Source organism: Anas acuta, chromosome Z (genome assembly GCF_963932015.1).
Source record: "Anas acuta chromosome Z, bAnaAcu1.1, whole genome shotgun sequence".
Lineage (NCBI taxonomy): Eukaryota > Metazoa > Chordata > Aves > Anseriformes > Anatidae > Anas > Anas acuta.
The window spans coordinates 57762152-57776433 of NC_089017.1; positions in this window are offsets into that span (position 1 = coordinate 57762152).

The following is a 14282-nucleotide window of genomic DNA, read 5'->3' on the forward strand; positions in this document are numbered from 1 at the left end:
TTTCTTAGGCTTCTAGGTTTTTTTGCTCACTATTTTGAAGCAGAAACTTTGAGCAGTCCATCCATTTCCTCTCATTGAGCTGACAGCTGGGAGGAACGTAATTCAGCTAAATGAACCACTTCAGTTTTCTGCATCTTTTTTGGAAAGGAAGCTTTTGCCCCATGTGTTGGGAAATAATGGGAAAGATCAAGGGTTATTGCAGGCTTGTGTAACCATCTCTTAGGCTAGAAGGTTTGAGAGCTGATTGAGGTTGCCATGGCCCTTTTCACATCCTTCAATCAAATGAGCTGAAGAACCAGATGTGCAGCCAGGCGGGAATACTTTTCTATCAGGGATTTGCTGTGGAAAGGCAAGTTGTTTATATGCAATTTCAAATTAGGTGGCATTTTCTCATGGAGACTGAAGACTACAGACACTGGGAGGTCATTTGGGAGTCTTGCTCAGAATGCAAGGCAAAAAAAGGCACAGTGCTCTTATGCTGATTTTTTCCACTGAGTAACTTCAGAGATTTTTTATGCATTACTTTTGGTAAAAAATTCTTTTCCACTAGGTCTTACATACATATCATGCTTCCACAATCTCTGAACGTGGCAGAACCGTTCATTTTGAGCTCAGATTATAGGACACAGATGTAGCTTTATATTTACCTTGATTCTAAGATTTGACATATAGCAATGTTGTCCAAACAGTGTTAGAGACCCAGCATCGTGCAACATCAGCTGTTCTTTCATCATAATTTCTAGTTTTAAAACAAATAGTGTTTTAAATTTGCATCTGTATTATGGAAAATCTTTCGAGTGGCACTTCCTAAAGAGCAAACAGTAGGCAGTTAAAGTTTTTTCATACTAGAGATCATGAGTCTCTCACATTCAGGTGAACTCTCCTGAAGTTCTTTGTGCTTGGCCATTTAACTAGGAAACAGATTTCTTGAAAGAAATTTGCACGTAGAAAGGTATTTGCACATAGAAGGAACTGAAATTCCTAAAGCAGACATATAAATCATTAGCAGATAGACCACAAAAAAAACAATCTAATTTTCGTTTTTTTTTTTTTTTTTTCTCTTTTTCCTGAAAATAGCACCAGTTATAGAAGTTCCGTTCTTTAACACCATTCTGTGTCATGGAGTGTCTTTATGAAATTGTCTTAACAATGAAAAATAAGCAAAACTTTTCTTTTTCCTATTCATACTGCTTATTAATAGTTTTTGGGTAACCTTACTATGTCACATCTGTTTTTTTTAGAACAAAAAGGCCTCCTTACTTTTTTGGAGAAAATGATTTCACAAATCCAGTGGTTTCTGTGTGCAGGAATAACGTTAGCTGTGCATTCTGGCTTTAAATATATGAACTCAAGCCATGGTGGAATAGAATAAAAATGGATGGTGACAAGTATGAATGGAAAAAAAAAATACAGGAATGTTGTTGTGAGGGTGACTGAGCTTTACAGCAAATCTACTAAGTTATTTTTGAAGTTTATTTTGAAATTTTGATGTATAACAATCCCTTCTTCAACACAAACTTGAGTAGTCTTGTAGAAGACTCTCAACTTCAAATACTTTTGTAACTACCTCTGTGAATAGGCACATCAGATGCACTTTGATTACAATTTGATCCTGACTTTTGCTGAATGTATAAAATACTATTGCAAAGATGATGTTACCTGCATTGTTATGACTTCTAGTATGGCATTGCAAGTGATAATCACATTTCATCTGTTTTCCAGACAACTCTGGATTCCTTATATGATATTTCCAATCTTGCTTCTCTCCACCCCTTTATTTAGTCACTTCTTCTTGAAGAATGTTACCTGAATTGACTAGCTGTCTTCCAGTGAGGGAGGTGTAGGGAAACTGCCTAAAAGAGAGGCTCCAGTTGCAGAGAGTAATAGGTTTGGGAAGGGATTTAGATGCTTATGAACAGTCATGATTATGACGAAGTAATAAAGTCAAGTAAGCTTACAGATAACGTAAACACCCTGTTACTGAATTTTTGCTTTAGTTAGGAAAGTCCATTCGGGAGATTTTAAGCTGCATTATCTGTCATTGGCTTATCTCACTGAAGAAAAACATTTTGAGTGTTCATAAATACATCTTGGAGCTTCTGGTATATGCAGCATGGTGGAACTTGCAGTTACAATACAAACTCTACCAGCAGCTTCCACTGTTGCATAAACTTAATTACCCCTGACTGTGTAACACCAGTGAATAACAAGTGTTAAATGACACATGATCAATAATTCATTTATTAGCACAGTATTGCTTACTGTGAAATGACCTTGACGGGAACAGTCTCGCAAGTAACTTACTTTCTTTTGGACATGTTAATTTTAGCCAAAGTAAAATGCTAATTCTGCTGTTTTAATTTTTACTTATAAACAAGCACAGCAGTTAATTTTTTAATGAATGGTGAAAAATCAAAACTGCAGGCTGTGAACTGCTGCTACTCTTCCATTTTACTGCATCTTATCACAGTTTCTAATAGCACAGAAAATAGCAGGCTATTGTTACAGGAGCTGTTTTCAGGAGCCAGGTAATATGACTTGTCAATAGCAGGATTCAACTTGAATTTTTGCAAATAGCAGCCCTGCAATGCTATAATTAAAACAATTGGAAAAGTGCTCATTGTTGTCTTTCAGTATTTTCGGTTTTCTGCTAGACAAGGAAATCTTCCATCCAGGGCAGGCACGCAGTAGAGCAGTGTTTGTTTTGTTATGCAGGACCCTGGATCCTTGTTTCACTCAGCAACATCTGCTAGTAATGAAAAACAAAATGAATTAGTGCAATTATTTCAGAGGTCTCTTGGCACAAAATGGATGACACAAGCTTAAACCTGCAGAAACCCTAACAACAGAATTGCATTACTCATATTCTCAATGGTCACTTTTATTCCTCTTGCAGGGCCAAGGAAAATCAAAGTGAACTTTAGGTATGAGGCAGTAGAAAGAAACACATTACTCCAGCATCCCTTGAGGATGGTTATAAACTGACTTCCCCCGCAGGGCTAGTGCAGCGTTGTAGAACTACTCTCCAAACCTTACTCCATGTAACTCACACCTTGCTGTCTCTTTATGGCAACATCCCTGTCATGTGCACCAAACGTCTGACCCAAGAATTCCCCTGCTAAATCCAGGGAAGAACCGAGGCCACTGTTTTGGATAGCCCTAATAGCCCTAGTTGCCTAAACTGGTTTCGATGCCACCTCCTCTCTGTGCTACGGATCTTTCCTCTTGTGTTAGCACCACCAAGCCCAATTACATCTGGGGTCCTGTGTCCAGTTTGGTCTCCCCAGAGCAGGACTGCCATTGACTCCATGGAACAGGATGCAACAGAGATGGGCCATCTACTATAATACAGGACATCTGAAATGGAGAGAGAGGCTTTTGTTCACCCTGGAGACTAGAAGGGAAAGGAGAGCTCTTGTGGTTATCCTCAGCTTCTTTGGGGCGGGGGAACAGGAAGGATGGATCCAGGCTCTTTGGAGGTACACAGAAACAGCACCAACTACAGACCAAAGGAGTCCCTTCTTTCCTAGGAAGATACTTGGCCTAGGAAGAGAGACCCCTCGGGGTCCTCATCTTGGATACGTCTATTAGATATTCTTTGTAAAACTAGGCTCCACAGATTTACACTGATTTCAGAAGTTAGGAAGAGACTCCTAATGTGTTCTATCCAAACAAATTGGCAGCCAGTCACCCTTGGTCTTCCCCAGAGCTCTGTCTTGTGTCCAGTTTTGTTTTAAGTTTTTATCAGTGCTTGAATGAGGGGACCAAGTTCACTCTGTGAGTTTCCAGACGTTGCCAAATGAGGCAGGAATGTCAATCTGCTTGAGGATAGGAAAGCCTTGCAGAGGAATCTGGATGGGCTAGCTCAATAAGCTGAGTCCAATCACATGGCATTCAACAAGGGTAAGTGCCAGGTCCTGGACCTGGGTCTTAACAACCCCATGTAGCTGTATATGCCTGGGCAAGAGTGGCTGGAAAGCTGCCCAGCAGAAAAGAACCTGGGGCTGGTGGTTGGCAGCTGGCTGAACAGGAAGCCCGGGTGGCCAAGAAGGCCAAGGGCATCCTGGCCTGCATCAGAAATAGCGTGGCCAGCAGGACCAGGGAGGTGACAGTCCCCTTCTGTGCAGTAGTGGTGAGACCTCAAATACAAGGAAAGGAGGTTGTAGTGAGGAGGGTTTTCTCTTTCATCATTCAAATCTGTGATGTTACTGGATTAGTTCAAAGCCATGTGGCTACCAGAACTTTTATTTTGTGGCTGCTGCTGATGTTATTGTATGAGATATTACACATTATAGGGGCAGTTCTCAATCAGTTACCCTGCTATTAATCCATTCAAGTCTCTGCATTAATCTTACCAGGAGCTATGTAAAAATGTGCAAATTACGGGAGAGCTTTTTCTTGTCTTCTGAATATGTTATCTGCACCAATGTGATGGGCACGTATTGCACGTGTGTATATTCTTATTTCTCTGTGTGGAAGAGGACACAATTTTAAGACTTGTATATGGGATTTAATCATATAGAATAAAATTTTTGATTAAAAATAATGGTGTGGAAGGGACTTCTGCAATGCATTATTTTAGCGTTATGAAATATATGTCCCTGGATGAGCAAAACGTACAGTCATATGCTATATACCTTGTGTTTGTAAACTGCTGGATTAATTGCATTTGTTTGTTTTCAAACTTCTGTTGCCAATGAAGTGTTTTTACAGCGTGGATCATTAACTCTAACCTTGCATTTTGAACGGGGTTGCCTGCAGGTACGTGTTACACTTGTTTGCAGTCTCTATTCCTTCTGCTGAAATTATCAGCATCGATATCTCATATGGCTCGCTGCTGTCTGCCAGATTACAGGGACACACTTCAGTATTTCGGAACAGGGACTTTGCCCGGTAAAGCATTGCAGAGCATTTTTTGAGCGTCGTGTTCCTCTCGGTGTCGCTGTTGGCCTGCTGGTGTGCAGCCGAGGGCACTTGCTCTTCAGTTCTCCCTCTCGTGCCTGAGGTCACCGCAGAACAGTCTTTCCATTCATTAGGCAGATGTGTAAAACACCAGCCTATTCTTCTGAACGCCTCTTATATTCCAGCACAGCTGGGAACGTTACTTCTTTTCTGGTAATTAAACCCACTTTATTCTGCAAAAGCCTCAGCTGGTTAATGCAGTTCTTATATAAAACATTAACTCCAAAATCTAAAAGATAGAGAAATAGTATTTCAACCAGGTACTCATCTCTGGGGAACTAAAAACAAACTGCTTAATACACTCGTTGCCTAGTACGTTCTCTGGCATTACAGTTCTGTTTTCCTGCAATCTGATTTCAGACATGGGTTCCAGGGAAAAGACAATGCAAGCTGGATTTCTGAACTTTAGAGGAAGACACATCCTTTTATTGTATGAAGTCTGGAAAACTGGTAGTAATTCGGTAGTAATTGTAATAACAGAGAGTAAATGCAAGCTATTTTACTTCTATTGCTTTTGTTTAATGCTCAAGGTATTACTGTGTGGTTATGGTATTTTGCTGTATGTGGGTTTTAAGAGATTACTCACTCATTCACCCATAATTTACAGTGGGGTACAATGATATAAACCCCTCAGTCCAGTGTGGTGACTGCATTTGAGCAGTGTCTTAGCAAGTGCAGCACATACTCTTCTCTGAGTTGTATTTTGTCCACGCTAATTCAAGGAGCATGTTTACAAATGATAGTGAGGTGTGCATATGCCACAGATGAAATACTGGTTTTTTTATGTTTGTTTGTTTGTTTAAATTGTAATGCATTTGTTTAGCACCAGAAGTATGCAGGACACTCATAAACTCAAGGGTATAAACCTTTTTTTAGCTCATATGTGCCTGTATTCACTTAAGACTATACATGTTCACAATTACGGATTTGAGGTACTGCTTGTTAAGTGTAAGTAAGGGATTCCTGTTTGCCCCATAAGGAGTAAATACATACATCAATATGACCATGACGGCACCTAATTTATGGTAGTGGTTTAAGGCAGAAAAAGCAATAGAGTAAAGTTAAAGCGATGTTTCTCAAAATAGTACACGTCAGTCTATCCTCCCAGGTTTTGTTATTGGTATTATATATTCGTACCTTGAAAAAAAAACACAAAACAAAACAAAACAAAACAAACAAAAAAAACACAATGCGGGGATCTTAGCTGAAGGTATGTAGTAACAAGGACTGACAGCAGAGGACACAGACTTATGGTGATAAGGAAAAAGTCAGGGATTGTGCACACAATAGAAAATATAACAATAATGTAGTCAATCATTGCTGTTCTGTGGCATTTGTAACTATACTGCTTCTGTGACCCTGCTAATTTCCTACTCCTTTTGATATTTTAGGTAATTTTTTTTGTTGTTGTTTTGTTTTTGTTTGGTTTGGTTTGGTTTTCCTGCCAATTTAATGCCGAAATGGCATCCTGCAAAGTCTGACAAGCACTAGAGATGTGCAGGGAAACCTTTAGGAAGGCAGCAACAAGCTGTTGGCTGCAGAAAAAGGAGAGGTCTTGAAAGTGAGAATAGGAAATTCAAAACCACCAGCAAAGAAGCTGGTAAAGCCATGGTGAAAGACACAGGCAGCATTGAAGAGGAGAAAGAGGACCCAGTACCAGGCTTTTAGATGCTGGTTATTACATTGGGAGCACTGAAGAAGATAACATCAGACTTGCAGTGGGAGATGGGGAAGAGTGCACAAAATAGAATAGGTTGTGAGGGCATGGTTTTACAGTATAAAGGAACAAAAGGATAAGAATTACTGGGTAAGGAGAACAGAAAAAGGAGACAGAAGGAATTTTAGTTAATACATAAGGCTGCAATCAGGGCAGATAAAGCACAGACACATATTCACGACAGAACAATATCAAAACCTTCAAATCTGCTAGAATTCACTGGTTGGAGTGTGAATCTGGCAGTAGGCCAGGCTGTCAAAACTGCCTATTATGATTAAAAACAACAAACAACAACAAAGGAAAGGAAAGGAATGGAGAACAGAATCAACTTTCTTGCTTTGATATTTGTGTTTCTTCTTTTTTTTTTTTTTTTTTTTTTGACTATATAAATGATCCCAATCCCATTCAGAACATTTTATTTAAATTGAAATAAAGTAAACTGCACCAATCCCTTTGTTCTGTGTATCTGTTGTTTTAATCCACACATTTCATATCTTGCTACATCTATATATTTGTTAGCTTTATGCTAGGCAGTATTTGCCTTAGTACTCTAGTTTGCATGTTGCTTGTATCATTTACTTTTCTGGCTGCTCATTGCCTTCTTATTTCTGAACAATAAATAGCAAGAGTTCAAGAAAAGGCTATCCTTACCAGTGGTTTATTACTCCATGTTGCGTTGTTCCAACAGGAAATGGTAAATATGAAGCATAGTTTATGCAACTCTTTGAGCCACAGATTTGCCTCTTACTGTAAGAAGTTTGTCATTCTTTGGTGTTAGCTGGTTTCTTTGTGGGTTTTTAAAACCAGGATAAGACTGGCATTTTAAAGTCTGCTGGGTCTGCAAAAATTATGATTTGTTTATCTTACAATGGTCCTCAGCTAACCAGAAAACAAGTATTTTGAGTTCTGTATTTATACTACTAAGAAAACCTTTTGGAATGTAGCTTAAAACACCAGGAAACCATGCTCTTTCATTTTTTTGCTTACAAGAGAGCAAAATCAAAATGAGTTCTGATGTAAAATTATGGTGAATATGACCCAAGTTAAAATAATTTATTTTTCCTCTAAATACCTTCAAGTGTATTTTCTGTAGTGTCTTCATGGCCTTGTGTTTGTTTTAGTCATTTACCTGATCATCATTCTGCAGCTTCACATTCCCCAGCTGAGGTGAGATTAGATGACCTTTGCTTGTGGTTCAGGAAATCAGCAGAGCAGAGCAGAAAATAATTATTCTCTTCTCATTATACTTTTTTAGCACCATTTCTGTCTCATTTCTACATAGTTACTCCAGCTGGGAGAGGAGAATCTAGAGCTGTGTGTGTCTCTAACAGGCTGTTTCATTAATCAGGACTGGAGGTGTTAATCTTTGCTTTCTTCCCACAGAGATGGGACCAGCACAGTGAGCACAGCCACGCACCAAACCTGTATTTCGTGTGTAATATATAGCCTCACCTAAGCGTGTAGATGCACCTGTGAGACTGGTCGGGCTTGGGCTGCTCCTTGTTTCGGTAGGAGCAGGTATGTGGGCACTCAGTTCAGAGTTGAGGTTCAGAGCTGCTGGAGAGCTGCACCTCTCAAGGAGACACTTGGTAGGCCTTGGAGGGCCAGGGAGGCAAGGTCACGAGCCTCAGGAAAGCAGCGTAGTGGGAGGAGGGAGTAAAGTGTCTGTTTTGCCTCCAGCCAGCATGCAAGCACGGCCGCCACCCATTTCCTCCGAACTTTCCATCCACAGAGCCAGCGCCAGGGGTCAGAGGTAGCAGAAGGCCTCGAGCCAGATGAAGCACGCCATGTGGCAGCCTGGTGCAGTGTGTCCTCTGGGGAACCACAGCGTGTGTTTGTGGCACGGCGGGGCCTGACAAAGCCACTCGCTCACTGTCCCCAGGTGGGATGGGGGAGAGAATCAGAAAGGTAAAAGTGTAAGAACCCATGGGTTGGCTCCAGCTGGCAGGGCAGCGCCAGAAGCTGAAACGTCCTTGGCTCTGTGTGAGCACTGCTCTGCAACAACTGACACATCCGTGTGTTATCAGCATTATTTTTCTCCTGAATCCAAAACAACATCATAAAGGCCTCTACAAAGAAAATTACCCCAGCCAAAACCACGACACAGGGAAATTGTTGCTCTACAGTTACCCTTTTGCATTTTCCTACAAGGTGAAAACACGGAGGTTTTGATATTAAGGCAGCTTTTATGACAGGTCATTATGAAACAGGATTTAGGCTTGTGCATTGAATCTGGGTCTGAACAAAATCTTGGTTAGACTGCTGCCCGATCCTGGTGATTTTACTGGTGATTTTCTCTGGAACCAGCCCAACCCTCTGGCCTTTAACCAGCCTTTGTCCTGCAGCCTCTTGGTGTTTGATTCAGTAGGTTTCCTCAGAGCCAGGCTGGGGAATCTCACAAAATCCAGTTGTCACTGTTGTATTTTATGACCAAGCACGTGTATGAGAGTGTGACAGTCGGATTCAAGTTCACTCCTAAATATAGATAAGTGCTGCCAAAAGGCTGTTTGATGCCCAAAGCAGTATCTTCCACCTCCACCCCTGGAAGACACATGCGTTTTTACTCTCGACAGTCCTTTGTCTACCAAATTGCTTGCCCAGCTTATCTAATCCCTTTCAGCTGGGCAGCATAGTGCTTTTTGCTCTGGGACCTTTGTGCTCTGGGAGCTGTGCACAAAATAACCTCGAGCAAATCAGGAGGTGGTTGGGAACTGCACCACAGGCATACATGTGGGGATGGAAGGCAGAAGCAGGCAGCCAGGGAGAGAGGTAGCACCAGGGAGGCAGTGCTTGTGGTCTTCAGTCCTGCTGAAGATGGTCAAAGACTGTCAAAGCCGACATCATTTAAAGGCTTAAGGGTGGTGGGCTGGAAATGTGCATATGGCTGGAGTGATTTGGGTGGCATTATGATGAAATGCATAGCAATCAGGCAAAGGTAATTTCTTTATACTCATTTTTAATCTCAGGTAAGACATGAGCCACTCACACCTGCATGGGGTATAGTAAATAATAACTGAAGCAGCTGGCCACAAACATCTTGTGAGGGATTGCTCATTGCAAGTGCTGGAGAGGTGGAGGAAAGACAAGTGGCGTGGGTTATTTGAAAAGCCCAGCACTCCTGTGGTGCAGCGCATGACGCATGTTATTGCCAATAAAATCCTAGGCTAGCAACTTCCTTTTCTCATTAACTATCCCCAGCAGAGAAATTGGCTGGTTGCATGTGATTGAGAACAAGAAGAAGTACTGATTCTGCAGCAGAGGTGTGAATGGACATTTTCTTTTGTTTTGTTCATTTGCAGCCTTTGAAATGTGCTCTCACTAGGCCAATTAGATTTTGGTAATAAAATTGGTGTTTTTTTTTTTTGTTTTTTTTTTTTTAACATCATGAAACTTATACTGAGAGTAGCAGCTTGGCAGCAACCTGCACAGAGCTTCTTCTCCGGTGTTGTCATTTGTGCTGCTGCCAACAGGCCCTGAGCCAGAAGCCACAGTTTGCTGGGACCTCTGAGCTAGTGTGTGCCCACCCACTGCAGTAAGTCACACTTAAATTGCATTATTGTATGTGTTAATATGATTGCATGCAAGGCAAAGCAGAGAGGGTGTGCCCTGGGAATCCAAACAAAGACCCTCACAACAGAGAGACTTTTGTACTTTGGACAATTCTTGATTATAAATAGATTAGAGAATCCAGGCTGATGCTATCTACTTATTACTGTGATAGGTTTTCTGGCTGCTTCCTTAACAAGGCTGCCAAAATTCCTTCTAGACTGATGACAGTTATGAGGACAAATAAGTTGGAGGAAACATCAGGACTTTACATCAACTCACAAAAGATCTGCCTTTCATTTGCTCAAATTGCACATCCTTGTTAGTCTGCAATGAAGCCAAAACTTTTGCAGCACTTTAGACTTTTAATCCTGACACTACTGTCATTAGGCTGTGGTGGCTATCCAGTGCACAAGCTTATTCACTTCTTAGGAAATTTCTTTGTCTGGTTCAACCAGAGGAGAAATAGGTCTGTTAGACCAGTGTGGGATGAGCATCCAATAGAAATACATCCCCTTATTTGTCAGCACTGGCACATAGCTTTCAGTGGTGTTGACACCAGGAGAAGTAACAACTACCAGAGGTTGTGAAATTACTGGAGATTTTTCCCCCTCAAGGGAAGGGCTGTGCCTGAGGGCAATGAGAGTGCAACTGGGGGCTGTCTCCCCCAAGCAGAGCCAGGTGATGGCTAGCTATGCAGAAGGGAAAATCTGCACAGCTCACAGCTTTCCACATTCAGGCTTCCACACAACATTTTTGGACGGTCCAGGACACCATGCAATAGCATTGTAGTGGCTAGAACAGCGTAGCTGTTACGTGAGTCACTCATCCATTGAAATTCTTGAGGTGTATCGTAACAAGTTTTTATCAGAAAGCAGTCCAGGGAGTTGGAAGTGTTTTGGATCTCTATAAGAAGGATATTAAGTTCCTGGAACACGTTCAGAGAAGAGAAATGAAGCTGCCGAAGGGACTAGAAAACAAGACCAGGAAACAGTGTAATAAAGGTTGTTAATTAAACAACGAACTGCTGTGAATTATGCTGTTTAAGAATATAAAAATGGTCACGATGGTTTGGTTATAACATCAGTCTTCAATGTCTAATGCCACAGTCAGGCAATTTTTTTAGAAAATAATAGATTAATCAAACAATAAAACATGTTTACTTGTGTCATTTCTGTGAGCATTTTGCATTAATTGTATTTAAAGTCATGAAAATATTAACACTACAATGCTATATTAAAAGTTAAATACACTGTAGGACACTAGGTAGTTCACTGTATAGTTGTTTTACATTACACCAACACAAAAAAAACCCACAATTTTTTCACAAATTGAGATGCATAAATAGAATTTCCAGAATAAGCCTGAAGAGCTTATTATAAACAATCAAACAGACCTGTGATTTTCTATATCTGTTCCTTACAGCACAGTGTTTGCTAATTCATGAGATAGAAGTAAATGAAAAAAGAAGACGTAAATACAAAAAGTAAGAGATGAAAGAGATAATTTCTGTTTGGTGTTGGTGCCTCAACACTAATTCCACTATTAAAAACATGGAGGAAAAACAATAAAGTGTGCCAGAATGTAACCTTGCTTTTGCAGAAGAAAAAGATAATATTTCACTTAGCTTACAGCCTACCTTCTCCTGAAGTGTATTTGCTATGACAGACATGCTTCCAACTTTAATATCAAGGGCTGCCACAACTTTAAAGAACTGTCAGATTTCAGTATATTGGAAATAGGAATACAGCACTCTGTATTTTGTATGCTCTGTATGGAAATAGGACTACAGGTCACTCTGCTGCCTGGGAGAACATAAACAACAACAACAAAAACATCACAGGACACATGCATTATGCTTTAGTTATCTTTGATTGCCATATATTGAGGACTTCTCCCTGATGTGAGCAGCACTCTCAGCTTGTGTAGAAGCCTAAGGAATCACTGCTGATGTTTTTGGCCCATCTCACCCATCTGTGGCAATGGCTCTTGGGGAAGCAAAAAGGTGTAGGACAGAGATACTGCCTCAGAATATTCCTGTGGTTTCTGATGTTTTTTCACCTTGCATCGAGTATAATTACAGAAAGAGATAGAAGGAAAAAGTAATGGTAGCAAATCTCCTGGAATATTACTATCAGCATTGCTCAACAGGCATTTCTTTGATACTGTGCTGTCTTACAAGATCTTCTTTGTCTTCACATATCTGTTGGAACGTTAACTACTTTTGTATGTGTTACATCAGGTAGCTCAAGAAGGAAAACTGAGGTAGAGAATGGACAATAGGCAGAGGGAAGGAATAACCAAATATGTGACTTCTGAATAGCCAACTCTGAACACTATCATTACTTTAATCCTAATACCAACCCAACACTCTTGTTTTCATTAGTTCAATTAGACCACAAACCACAGATTGCTTTCATGGGAGGTGTCACTGTGGTGGTCAAGGACTGGTTACAGAACCAGAGGGACTTGGAAAGTCAGGTGACTTGGAAGAGAAGCCTGGAAGATGTGTTCCCACAATCAAGAATTTAAAAATCTTTCAGATCGACATCTGTCTTCCAAATTGCAATTACCATCGACCGGAAAGTGTGTTTAGAAGTCTGTCCATCCATTTCCAAATTAACTAATGTAGGTGTGGTTGTTTTTGTTGATGCTTTTTTTTTTTTTTTTTTTTTTTTTTTTTTTTTTTTTTTGGCGTGCATGTTACTTGCCTCATTTAGAGCTGTTTTATGGGAAAGCATAAACAGGTGTATTTTCACACTCATATCATAAAGCTGTGTCACAAAGCATTTATTTCTCACATGATCTATCTGGGAGCGAAGGTTCATGGTTTATTACATATGTAGTGGAAAAAGGTCTTAGTACAAGCTGACTTTTTTCTCACTGTGCTCCTGCTCCAGCATGCAGTCACATGTACATATTGTCAAGTTAGCATGATGAAAGGGCTGGAAAGATTTAGAGCTGCATTTTGCCCGGCATGCCAGGTCCAGTATCTAAAGTTATAATTGAGTTACTCATTACCTTTTCTTCTTGGAAGGAAGCCTTATCTATTTATCCATAGATAGTGTGAAGAGCTGGTTTTTAATTTTGTACTTGACAGCACATTTGAATGATTTTCCTTTAATCTCCTGCTAAGTACTGCTAGCATGCCTACTCAGTGGAAAATTACCTAATCAATATCATTAAGTGAGAGCAGCAGCTGAAGAGGCCTTTATTGTAAAGTCCAGCCTACTTGCATTGCTGAAGACTAATAAATAATTGTTATGAAGTCCAATATAAAATATAACCCTTTCAGAATAGGATGCACTTCCTACATCATTGTGCATCTTGACACGAGCTTGCTGTTTGTTATATAAAGTCTGGAAAAAGATATCTTTTCAACTATAAGAACATAATGAGCTTTTAAGTGGTAGCCAAATGAACTCAGTGCAGAAATTGGCAAGGCAAGCAGGTCGCGCACATAATAAAAATATATTGGCACAGGCTCTACACACAATGGACTAAAAGAAAAAATCTGGGGGGAAAAAAGCTGTCTAGACTGAGTTCAGAGGCTGGCAGCAAGCAAGCCTCGTCAGCATGACATGTATTTGGCGGGCAATAATTTTTTAGGGAACTCTCTTCAAGATGATAATTCTTTCCAACTATTTTAACAGAGATGTAAACAGACATCCAACTCAAATAGTGGTTACCCCTTCCACCAACAGTTATACTGTTGGAAAGGTGTTTGGGTCTTCCATGGGAGGTAAGTTTTTTTTGTTTGTTTTTTTGGCAAAAATACTGTGCTTTGTGGGAGAAAGGGTAAAGTGATTTATGCTAAACATATGCCGCTTTATGCTAAGCTTATGCCACTTCAGTGGTGGATACCTGAAATTTTTTCTGCTTTTTGTATTAGACACGCATGCTTAGGGAAGGCTTCACTAACATACAGCTGCCTTGAATTCCCTGAATTCTCAAAATCTACTTGCTAAAATGCTGCCACCTGACCACTCGTAAATAGATTGTAATAGAGACCACAGTAGGTATGGAAGAAAGAGAAAAGCTTCTGGCTATTGTAACT